The sequence below is a fragment of the Miscanthus floridulus genome, chromosome 18 (genome assembly GCF_019320115.1).
Source record: "Miscanthus floridulus cultivar M001 chromosome 18, ASM1932011v1, whole genome shotgun sequence".
In the NCBI taxonomy this organism is placed as follows: domain Eukaryota; kingdom Viridiplantae; phylum Streptophyta; class Magnoliopsida; order Poales; family Poaceae; genus Miscanthus; species Miscanthus floridulus.
In genome coordinates, this window is record NC_089597.1 from 6,892,431 (window position 1) to 6,902,826 (window position 10,396).

Below are 10,396 nucleotides of genomic sequence, written 5' to 3' on the forward strand. Positions count from 1 at the left end.
TGCCAACAAAAAACAAAAGAAGAAGAAGAAGGAAGCTCATACAACGCTAGACAAAGAATGGTCACAAAATATGTGCACAGATACAGAGAGAGTATGCACTGGCATGTCTAGCCACAAAGTTTAATAACCACACCCACACCGTATAATCAGGTGACGGTCTCGGCACGGCAGCGTTCTTTTCTTCATCCTGGAAGAACCGCTTCCAGTACCAGTGTCTCACCCAGAAGGTGCCCATGGGCTCGAGCGGCACCCCCTTGGTCTCAGGCAGGAAGAGCGCGACGAAGAGAAGACGGTCATGGCGACGACCCAGGCGGCGTAGAAGGCGAAGGTGGCGTACTTGAAGCGGCAGAGCATGGCGAGGAACGACTGCGTGAGCACGAAGATGAGGCCGAGGGCGAGGGACGCGTTCATGGCCTGCCCAGCCGGCCGGATGTCCACAGGGCTCGGCACCAGCCAGTTCATCGGCCCCCACGACCAGCCGAACCCGGCGCCGTGCAGGCACGTGAACGCCTCCACCGCCACCGCGCCATTGCCGATTCGCCGCTCCTGCCGATTTGCGCGCCCATGATCCAAGCAACCGCGACCTTCCAATATAGGCAAGTGATTATTCAAGGTGAACACAGGGCGTACCTGGGCAATGATCATTTGGACGCCACCGACCATGAAGAGCACCTTCCGGCCGTACCGGTCGACGACGAGGGTGAAGACCAGGAGCGCGCCCAGCTTCACGGCACCGAGTATGACGACGCCCATCAGCGCGGCGTTGCTGCCGAAGCCGGCCGATGGTGAGGAACACCAGCGGCGCGAAGAAGACGAGCACAATGACGCCGGTGAGCTGGCAGAAGATGGGCACGGCCAGGCCGAGCACCAGGTGCGGGCGGTACTCGCGCCTTGTCGCCAGCCGGCGGAACGCGCCGTCCTCGCTCTGGCGCGCGGCCTCGACGGCGCGCGAGATCTCCTTGAGCTCCGCGTCCACGTCCACACCGGGCCCGCGTACCCGGGCGAGGGCGGCGCGGGCGCGCACGACGAGGCTGCTGGGCGTGTCGGTGAGGAAGAGCGCGCGCCCACGAAGATGTCGACGGCCGCCGCGCCGGCGAGGCCGACGGAGAGGCGCCAGCCCCATTAGAAGCGCGCCGTGGTGTAGGCGGTGAGTATACCGACCGGGAGGAAGAACTGGAAGCGGGCAGAGAGGGAGCCCCGCCACCGCGACGGGGCCATCTCGGCGAGGAACAGAGGAGTGACCTGTGGAAGCACGGGGTGACCGAATCAGCGAGCAATGCCTGAATGCTGAAAGAACTTGCTGTTCCTGGATACGGCCTCACACTAGACTCAGTAACATGACTATCATTTTTTAAATTATTAAATTCCTTTATTCATACCACGTGCAGTTCAAAATTATATTTTTTGAAAAAATTCAAGTAAATGAAATAAAGTTACTAAATATATCAAAAAGCCATAAAAAATCCCCAAATTCTAACTAAGAGTTCCTGGTGCTTTAAAAGGGCTGCACAAAAAATTTGGAGGCCAAAAACATAAAAAAAAACTTTGCCGAGTGCCACGAATAAGGCACTCGGCAAAGAGGGTTGTGAAATTTTTTTAAAAAAATTCGTCTTTGCCGAGTGTCTTCACAGGGCACTCAGCAAAGACATTTAAAAAAAATAAATCTTTGCCGAGTGCCGTGCTAGAGGCACTCGGCAAAGTATATTTCAAAAAAAATAAAAAAGAAATCTTTGCCGAGTGTCGTGTCAGGGGCACTCGGCAAAGTATTTTTCAAAAAAAAATTTGCCGAGTGCCTAATCTAGGACACTCGGCAAAGAAATTTAAAAAAAATTTAAATCTTTGTCGAATGCCAGATCTGGGACACTCGGTAAAGAATTTTTTTAAAAAAAATAAAATCTTTGCCAAGTGCCTCCCTGATCCGGCACTCGGCAAAGGGCGGATGTGAGACTTAACAAAAATCGGCTGGGCGGGCAGTCAAACTGACAGCCAGCCAGCCCCCGCGCCCACACCCACGCCGCCCCCGCCCCCGCGCCGCGTGCCGCGCCCACGCCGCCATCGCCCGCGCCACCCGCACGCCCGCGCTGCCCGCGCCCTGTCCTCGGTCGCGCCCTGCCCCCGGCCCCATTCCTGACTCCGACGACCCCGACCCCGACGCTGCCCGCCCCTACCCTCGGCGCCCGTCAGGTATGCCTTCTCTCTTGTTGTTGTCGTGGTAGTGATAGTTGTAGTAGTATTAGTTTTACTAGTAGTGCTAGTGGTAGTAGTAGTATTAGAAGTAGTGGTAGTAGTTGTACAACTAGTGGTAGTAGTAGAAGTAGTGGCAGTAGTAGTAGTAGAACTAGTGGTAGTAGTTGTTGCAATAGTGGTGGTAGTAGTAGTAGAACTAGTGGTAGTAGTAGCAATAGTGGAAGTAGTAGTAGAAGTAGTTGTACTACTTCAATATATTCTTCTGCATGGATTGATATCCAAATCACATGGCTTCTCTTGAGACATATGTGCTTGTCGGCCATCGTGCCGCTGTTTTTGCAGGTTTTGGAAACCTCACTGTGCAGGGGAGGTTCTGCCGAATTTTTTTTAAATGACAGTATTTTGTTCTATTTTTGTAGAGAAGAGCCCGTCAGAGCCGAGTTGGAGTTCCCGTCGCCGTGTCGATCTGCCTGCACCGTGCTGCCTCGCCACTGCACCGACCCGCCATGGCCCCGCTAGCCTGACTCCGCCGCCACCCAAGGTATAACCCCTCTTTCCGTATCATGGTCGTAGATCGCATAACCTAGTTAGGCGTCTCCCGTTCGAAAGATATACGGTTGGAGGTATGTAGATTTTTGCATATCTATGACCGTATCTGTTTTGGATTGTCCACGTTTTTTGGACAGCCCGCAGATGTGTAGATGGGTTAGTTTCCATGGTCTACTCTGGTCTGAGATAGAGTTTCGGCATCACCTACCTGTTGTTCTTCGGATACGCACTCTTCTTTGGCAGGACGTGTATCTAGAGAACAGCGGGGAGGTGCTGCCGAAATTCTGTCTCGGATAGGAGTAGAGTATGGAAACTAACCTCATCTACGCATCCGCAAGTGGGATTAGAACCTATCCTCACCTATTAGATAGTAGGAACACCATGTAGATGCAATTGATGGTTACATTACTCGCTGATACATATGTTAGAGGATGGATGACCGTCAGTGGATGTACACGGGCTGAAGAAGTCAGAGTGATTACACCACAAAATGGATGAACAAGACCGATGCTTTCTTGAACAGTGCATTTGGCAAGGCTGCTAAAGGACATTGCCGAGTTTTGTGTCCCTGCAGCAAATGTGGAAACAAGAGGAGGGTAAACAAGGTGGAAATGGGTAAACATCTTGTGAAGAATGGATTTACGCCGGACTACACCCGGTGGGTCCACCATGGTGAAGCCCATCGTATGAGAGAGGAGGTGGTGAGACCACAGGTGGAGGCTTTTGATGCTGATGCCGGGTACCAGACATGTTAGATGACTTTCACCAAGGACAGTTCGATAAGGGACGTGAGAAGGAGGAGATGGAGGCAGCCGCACAGGTGTTCTACGACATGATGGACTCAGCACAGAAACCCCTTCATGATCGGTCAACGGTGTCTCAATTAGATGTCATTGGACGCTTAATGGGGTTGAAGTCCGAGTTAAACTTGAGTCAACCTGGCTTCAATAAGATGGCCGTGATTGACACCCTGCTTCCGGAGGGCCACATTCTGCCAAAGAGCATGTACGAGTCATAGAAACTCCTTCGAGCACTTAAGATGTCATATGAGCAGATACATGCTTGTCCGAAGGGGTGCGTCCTGTTTAGGAAAGAACACGAGCATGCAAAGTTCTGTCCAAAGTGTAAATCCTCCAGGTACCTAGAGGTAGACTCTGATGATGGCCAGAAGAGGCAACTTACGATCCTCGTGAAAATCCTATGGTACCTTCGGTTCCTACCGAGGATCCAACGGCTATACATGACCGAGGAATCCGTGAAATAGATGACATGGCACAAAAATAGCAAACGATACAATCCTGATAAGATGGTACATCCATCCGATGGTGAAGCTTGGATCTGCTTTAATGACAAACATCGTGACAAAGCAGATGAGACTCGTAATGTACGTGTCGCGCTAGCAACAGATGGGTTCAATCCTTATGGAATGATGGCTGCCCCATACACATGTTGGCCCGTCTTTGTTATCCCCCTTAATCTCCCCCGCCCCCCGGTGTCTCCTTTCAACGACATAATGTATTCTTGTCGTTGATAATTCCTAGACACCCAGGAAGTAATATGGGTGTGTTCATGGAGCCCGTGTTTGATGAATTGGTCCATGCTTGGGACAAAGGGGTATGGACATACGATTGAGCTACAAAGACAACCTTCAAAATGCACGTTTGGTACCACTACTCCCTGCATGACTTCCTGGCGTATGGGATATTCTGTGCCTAGTGTGTTCACGGGAAGTTCCCATGCCCAATATGCAAGGAAGGTGTGAGGTTCATTTGGTTGCAGAAGGGTGACAAGTATTCGTCGTTCGACAGACATTGTCAATTCCTACCTCTTGACCATCCATTCAGACAAGACATCAAGAACTTTACGAAAGGTGTCAAAGTGACAAACCCTACACCGCGGATGATGACTGGTGCCGAGGTTCATGCTCAGATAGATGCTCTCGTGCCTAATGAAGTTGGTTTTGTGGGATATGGTGAGCAATATATGTGGACTCATATCTTAGGCATGACGAGGCTCCCCTATTTCGATGACCTTGTTCTGCCACATAACATTGATGTAATACACACTGAAAAGAATGTCACCAAGACACTTTGGGCACCACTCATGGACACTAAAAAGTCTAAGGACAACCCTAAGGCTAGAGTGGACCTGGCAACATTGTGCGATAGACCAAATCAAGAGATGCAGCCTCCTAGCCGTTGTAAGACCTGGAGAAGGCCTAAGACCGATTTTGTCTTGAAAAGGACCAAAGGAGGGAAGTACTTGAATGGATCAAGATGCTAATGTTCCCTGATGGGTATGCAGCGAATCTAAAGAGGTGAGTGAACTTAGGCACTCTGCGAGTAAACAGGATAAAGAGTCATGACTACCACATATGGATTGAGCAGCTTCTTCCGGTGATGGTTTGAGGCTATGTCCCGGAGCATGTCTAGCAAGTGCTGGCAGAATTGAGCTACTTATTCCGCCAGCTTTGTGCCAAGGAGCTCTCTCGGACCATCATTGATGACTTGGAAAAAACGGCACCCATGTTGCTTTGTAAGTTGGAGAAGATCTTTCCACCCGGCTTCTTCTTGCCGATGCAGCATTTGATTGTGCACCTCCCGTATGAGGCATAGATGGGGGGCCCATGCAGAACTGTTGGTGCTATTCAATCAAGAGATGTCTGAAGACTCTTCGCAAAAAATGTAGAAATAAAGCCAAAATTGAGGCTTCTATTGCAGAGGCATACATTCTAGAGGAGGTGTCGAACTTCACAGAGAAATACTACACTGAGAAACTTCCTAGCGTTTATAATCCACCCCCTTGTTACAATGCTGACGAAAATGAATCAAACCTCAGCCTTTTCCAAGGGCAACTCAGAAGCGCAAGTGCATCAACCACTAAGCAATTGAAAAATGAAGAGTGGCATAGTATCATGCTATAGGTGTTGACCAACCTTGTCGAGGTGCAACCGTTCATTGGGTAAGTTCTGAACGAACTTGTTTCATTTCGCTGTATGTCCTTGTTTCTTTGTCCAACCCCCTTGTTTCTCGTTGGTACAGGGAATTTCTTCGTCAATCCTGGCATGGATCAAGGCAACCTACCCCACAAGAAAATGATACCCTTCTTTCACGGGGTACAGGACCAGGGAGCCCCGATTTCATTTGTTGGTTCAAACAGAAAGCCCAAACTGATGTGTCTATAAGTGACGAGCTGAGACTGGTTGCAAATGGCTGTGACGTTAGGGTCAAGTCATTTACCAGTTATGACGTGAATAGATATCATTTTCACACAGCAAGCTACAAGCAGAGTCAGTCCAATCGAAAAACCATAAACAGCGGAGTTGTTACGTCCGGCACTGATGGACTCGACTATTATGGAAGAATTGAAGAAATCTATGAACTATCATTCTATGGTTCCAAACCTCTTACTCCCATCATATTCAAATGCCACTGGTTTCATCCTGGAGTAACGAGACAGACCCCTAAGCTTGGGCTAGTCGAGATTCGATAGGATTCCGTCAATCCAGGAAAAGATGTCTACATTGTGGCTCAACAGGCCATCCAGGTTTATTATACGTCATACGCGTGCAAAGACGCTGAGCATCTTAAGGGTTGGTCTATTGTGCATAAGGTATCATCACACGGTAAACTACATGTCCCAAATGATGAAGATTACAACTTCAACCCAAACACATATGATGGAGAGTTCTATCAAGAAGAGGGACTATAAGAAATGTTTGACATAGACTTAACCGAAGAGATAGGAATGGAAGTAGACAATAAAAGGGATGATGACGAGGACGCTGGAGATGAGGTACGAAATCTGAGGGACATACAAATGCTTGAGCGATTACGTTTAGGCAATGACAATGAAGACAACATTCCTCCTTCGGATAGTGTTGATGAGTTGCATAATGTTGATAGTGATGACGAGACCTATGATCCAGCTAATCTCAATAATGAAGATTATTTCTAATACATGTAATACTATATTTTTTGTAATTATGTTTTGTTCATTTTTGCAAATATTTCTAATACATGTATTACTATGTTTTTTGTAATTATGTTTTGTTTATTTTTTTCACCTATTTCTAATTACGTCTTGTTTTTCTTTTTTGTTGCAGGTGATTGAACAAAGATGACGGGCGACCGTCATAGGTCTGTGAACTCGATATACCAAAGACAACGCCAGTTGTAGGAGGAGGCGGAGGGGGCGGCGGAGGGATCGGACAGGAGGAGGAGGACTGCCAGACGTAGGAGGGGGCCGTCTCCTCCCACGCCACGTGAGGAGGACCTGGAGGAGGAGGTGGCGCCCATGGATGAGTAGGACGATGAGCTGGTTCGGCAGACGGACGAGGAGGAGGGGGCGCACGAGGATGACGAGTTGGAGGCAGCAGGCATGAGTTCCGCTTCCTCCGACTCCTCTTCGAGTGTCTACTTGCGAGGTCCCACGAGCCTTCCACATGTTCCGCTTCCTCACCAATGCCCAGTGATTCGCCCCGAAGGGCAAAAGTAAGTAACTTTATATGTTATCACCACTACTTCATATGATATGATGAAAAAAACTAATAATTTTTCTTAATCACTTGTGCAGGAACTGGGTGGTTGTGTCGGGTGGTAACGCACGGCTAGTCAATGGCATCCTGGGTCTTCTGTGTAGGCAACACTTCCCCGACATTGTCACGTATGCATCGAAGATGGAGCCGGCCTACTCGTTTGACCACTACGCCGTCGCCACCGATGCGGAGTACCCCAACAAGGCGGCGCGGGTGAAGGCAGAGCTTTGAGTAAGTCTCCCTCGCACAACATTGCAGACTTTTCTTGAAATAATGAATGGATACATCGCTTTTGTATGCAGACTTATTACAGATGTGAGGAGGGATTTGAGGCCAGGGCGGAGCAGGTGACTACCAAAGCCTGTAAAAAACTCATCTCCGACATGCATCACGAGGTGCACATCCAGGCTATCATAACCTACTACGGGTCAAAGCATGGAGAGAGGAAAACCAAGAAAGACGCAAGAGAGATGCAGCTGACCCGGGAGCAGTACCTTGAGGTAAATGAAGAACATCAATATTGATTCGTTTTGAGATTAAGTTGGTTTAATTTGATCTTCTTATATTCCAATACTTGATGGCGTGTAGATGATTCCCTGGTGGTGCCAAGCATATCCCGAGTGCTGGGCGATGATGGTGGACAGGTGGTTCACGTAGGAGTACCTCAAGATGCACAGGGATGCCCGGGACTGTCATTTACAGATGCAAGGTCCAGCACACCATCAAGGCAGCCGTAGCCTTGCCGGATACAAACAAGCATGGGTACGCGAATTCAGTTATCTATTATGACGCTCAGTTCTGTCTGATTTCTAATCATCGTGCTGTCTTTCTCTCAGTCGACGTCACATAGTGGTCAGGCTTGCTCGGACTTCCAAGCATGGTGTATGGCCCACAAGGGCAAGGCGACGTCCGACGTCTCCTTCAACCTGGAGGACCCGCCTGAGGCATACACGAACCCGAGCGTCCACTCCCGCATCAGTGATTACACTGAGGTGGCGAGGTCGCTCATGGGTCAGACCACGATCCAAGCACGCAGGACTTCGATGGAGAGGCCGTCATGAGGGTGGGGCAAGGCAAGAAGCATGGGCGGTTCTGGCTTGGCGACGGCGTCATCGACACGGCCTCTACTCCCTCTCTCTCCCAGATCCGAGCACGGAGCACGAGCGAGAGCCCGGCCATTCACACACGGCCGACCGCTGCACAGCACCGGGTCGACGCACTCGAGGTTATTCCTATTTTACTCATCATACATTGATCTTTACACACCTTAATTAGCTTTGCATTACTAAAACATTGGAGTGAAATATTGCATGACCGGCTGGAATAAGAAATGAGGCAACGTCAGGAGCTGGAGGCCGGGCAGCAGAGGATGGTGGCCTAGCTGGAGGCTGAGCGGGCCGAGTGGCAGGCCCGGGCGCAGAGGCTGACGGACATTACGGAGTTCCTACAAGCACTTGGGCAACGTGTGGGCTTCTCTCTGCCACCTGGACTGTTGGTTCCACCTCCGCCTCCGCGTCCTGTAGCTACAGCTACTCCTGTGAGTATGAAAGTTTTTTACTTTTGCTTGTGCTTTGCTTGTATGGCCTCTACCTTCCTAGATTAGCTATCCAAATAATCTTGTCTCATATACAATCTTTTCTCCTTTGTGCAGTCTCTATCTGATGGTGGTTCGAATAATCCACCTTATGCACCTCCAAATGATGGAGCTGGACCTTCACCACAGTCGCCTTGGCCGAGATGAGTGCACGTTGTATTTTTTTCATTTGTTGTTCACTTTGTGATATACTTGTGATGCACTTGTGGACTTTGATGGACTTGTGTATTTATTTGGATGGACTTGAGCACTTATTATTATATATGTGATATATATTGTGATGGATGTGATATGTGGGGATGGATGTGTGGATGGATGAGATATATATGTGATGGATGAGATATATATGTGATATATGTTTGTATGAATTTATTTGTCATGATGGAATGTAAAAAAAATAAAAATTACAGTTTTGGGTCACTTTGCCGAGTGTTGCACTCGGCAAAGGACCCCTTTGCCAAGTGCAATGGTCACATCACTCGGCAAAGCTGAAAAAAATGGGACCATTTTTCTAGCTTTGCCGAGTGCTGTGATCATGGCACTCGACAAAGAAATTTAAAAAAAATCAAACTTTTCCGAGTGCCGGACAGAGGGCACTCGGCAAAGAAATTTAAAAAAAAATTCAAACTTTGCTGAGTGCCGGACAAAGGGCACTCGACAAAGAAATTTAAAAAAAAATAAACTTTGCCGAGTGCCGGACAGAGGACACTCGGCAAAGGAATTTTTTTTAAAAAAAATCAAACTTTGCCGAGTGCCGGACATAGGGCACTCGGCAATGAAATTAAAAAAAATAAAACTTTGCCGAGTGCTGGGCAGAGGGCACTCGGCAAAGAAATTAAAAAAATCAAACTTTGCCGAGTGCTGGAAATGGGGCACTCGGCAAAGAAATTTAAAAAATAAAAATAAAAAATCTTTGCCGAGTGCCTAAAGGTTGGCACTCGGCAAAGAAATTTTGTAAAAAAAAATAAAAACTCTTTGCCGAGTGCCTGAAGGGTTGGCACTCGGCAAAGAATTTTTTTTAAAAAATAAAAAATCTTTGCCGAGTGCCTGTCGGGTTGGCACTCGGTAAAGTGATCGTCAATGGGACCGGCGCCGTGACGGTTGCTTTTCTTTGCCGAGTGCCCCCGGGGAACTCGGCAAAGCCTTTTCCGAGTGCCCGATAAAAGACACTCGGCAAAGAGGACTTTGACGATCAATTTTTTGCCGTGTGTTCTTTGCCGAGTGCAATCTGGCCTTTACCGAGTGCCTCAGGCACTCGGCAAAGAACCTGAATCCAGTAGTGAAACAAAAGAAGCTTCACCCAAAGCTGTTTTAAAACACATGTTTGAAAAAAAAAACAGCTCACAATAGTTCATGAAGTTGTTAAGTTGGTGAAGCTATGCAAACAGGGCCTTAATCATAAGTACGCGTGCATGCACGTGGAGTAATTTGCTAGACCACGCTACATAGCTAGAGACCGAGTACTCCTATATGTCTATCCTAACTTCTTAACACAGTCTATATTTGACGACCCAGCTATACTACACAGA

At 48.4% G+C, this 10,396-nt stretch overlaps 1 pseudogene; it reads right to left on the reverse strand.

Moving 5' to 3' along the window:
* On the reverse strand, nucleotides 1-1,218 carry LOC136519690 (sugar transport protein MST1-like; annotated as a pseudogene).
* Nucleotides 1,219-10,396: the final 9,178 nt, after the last annotated feature.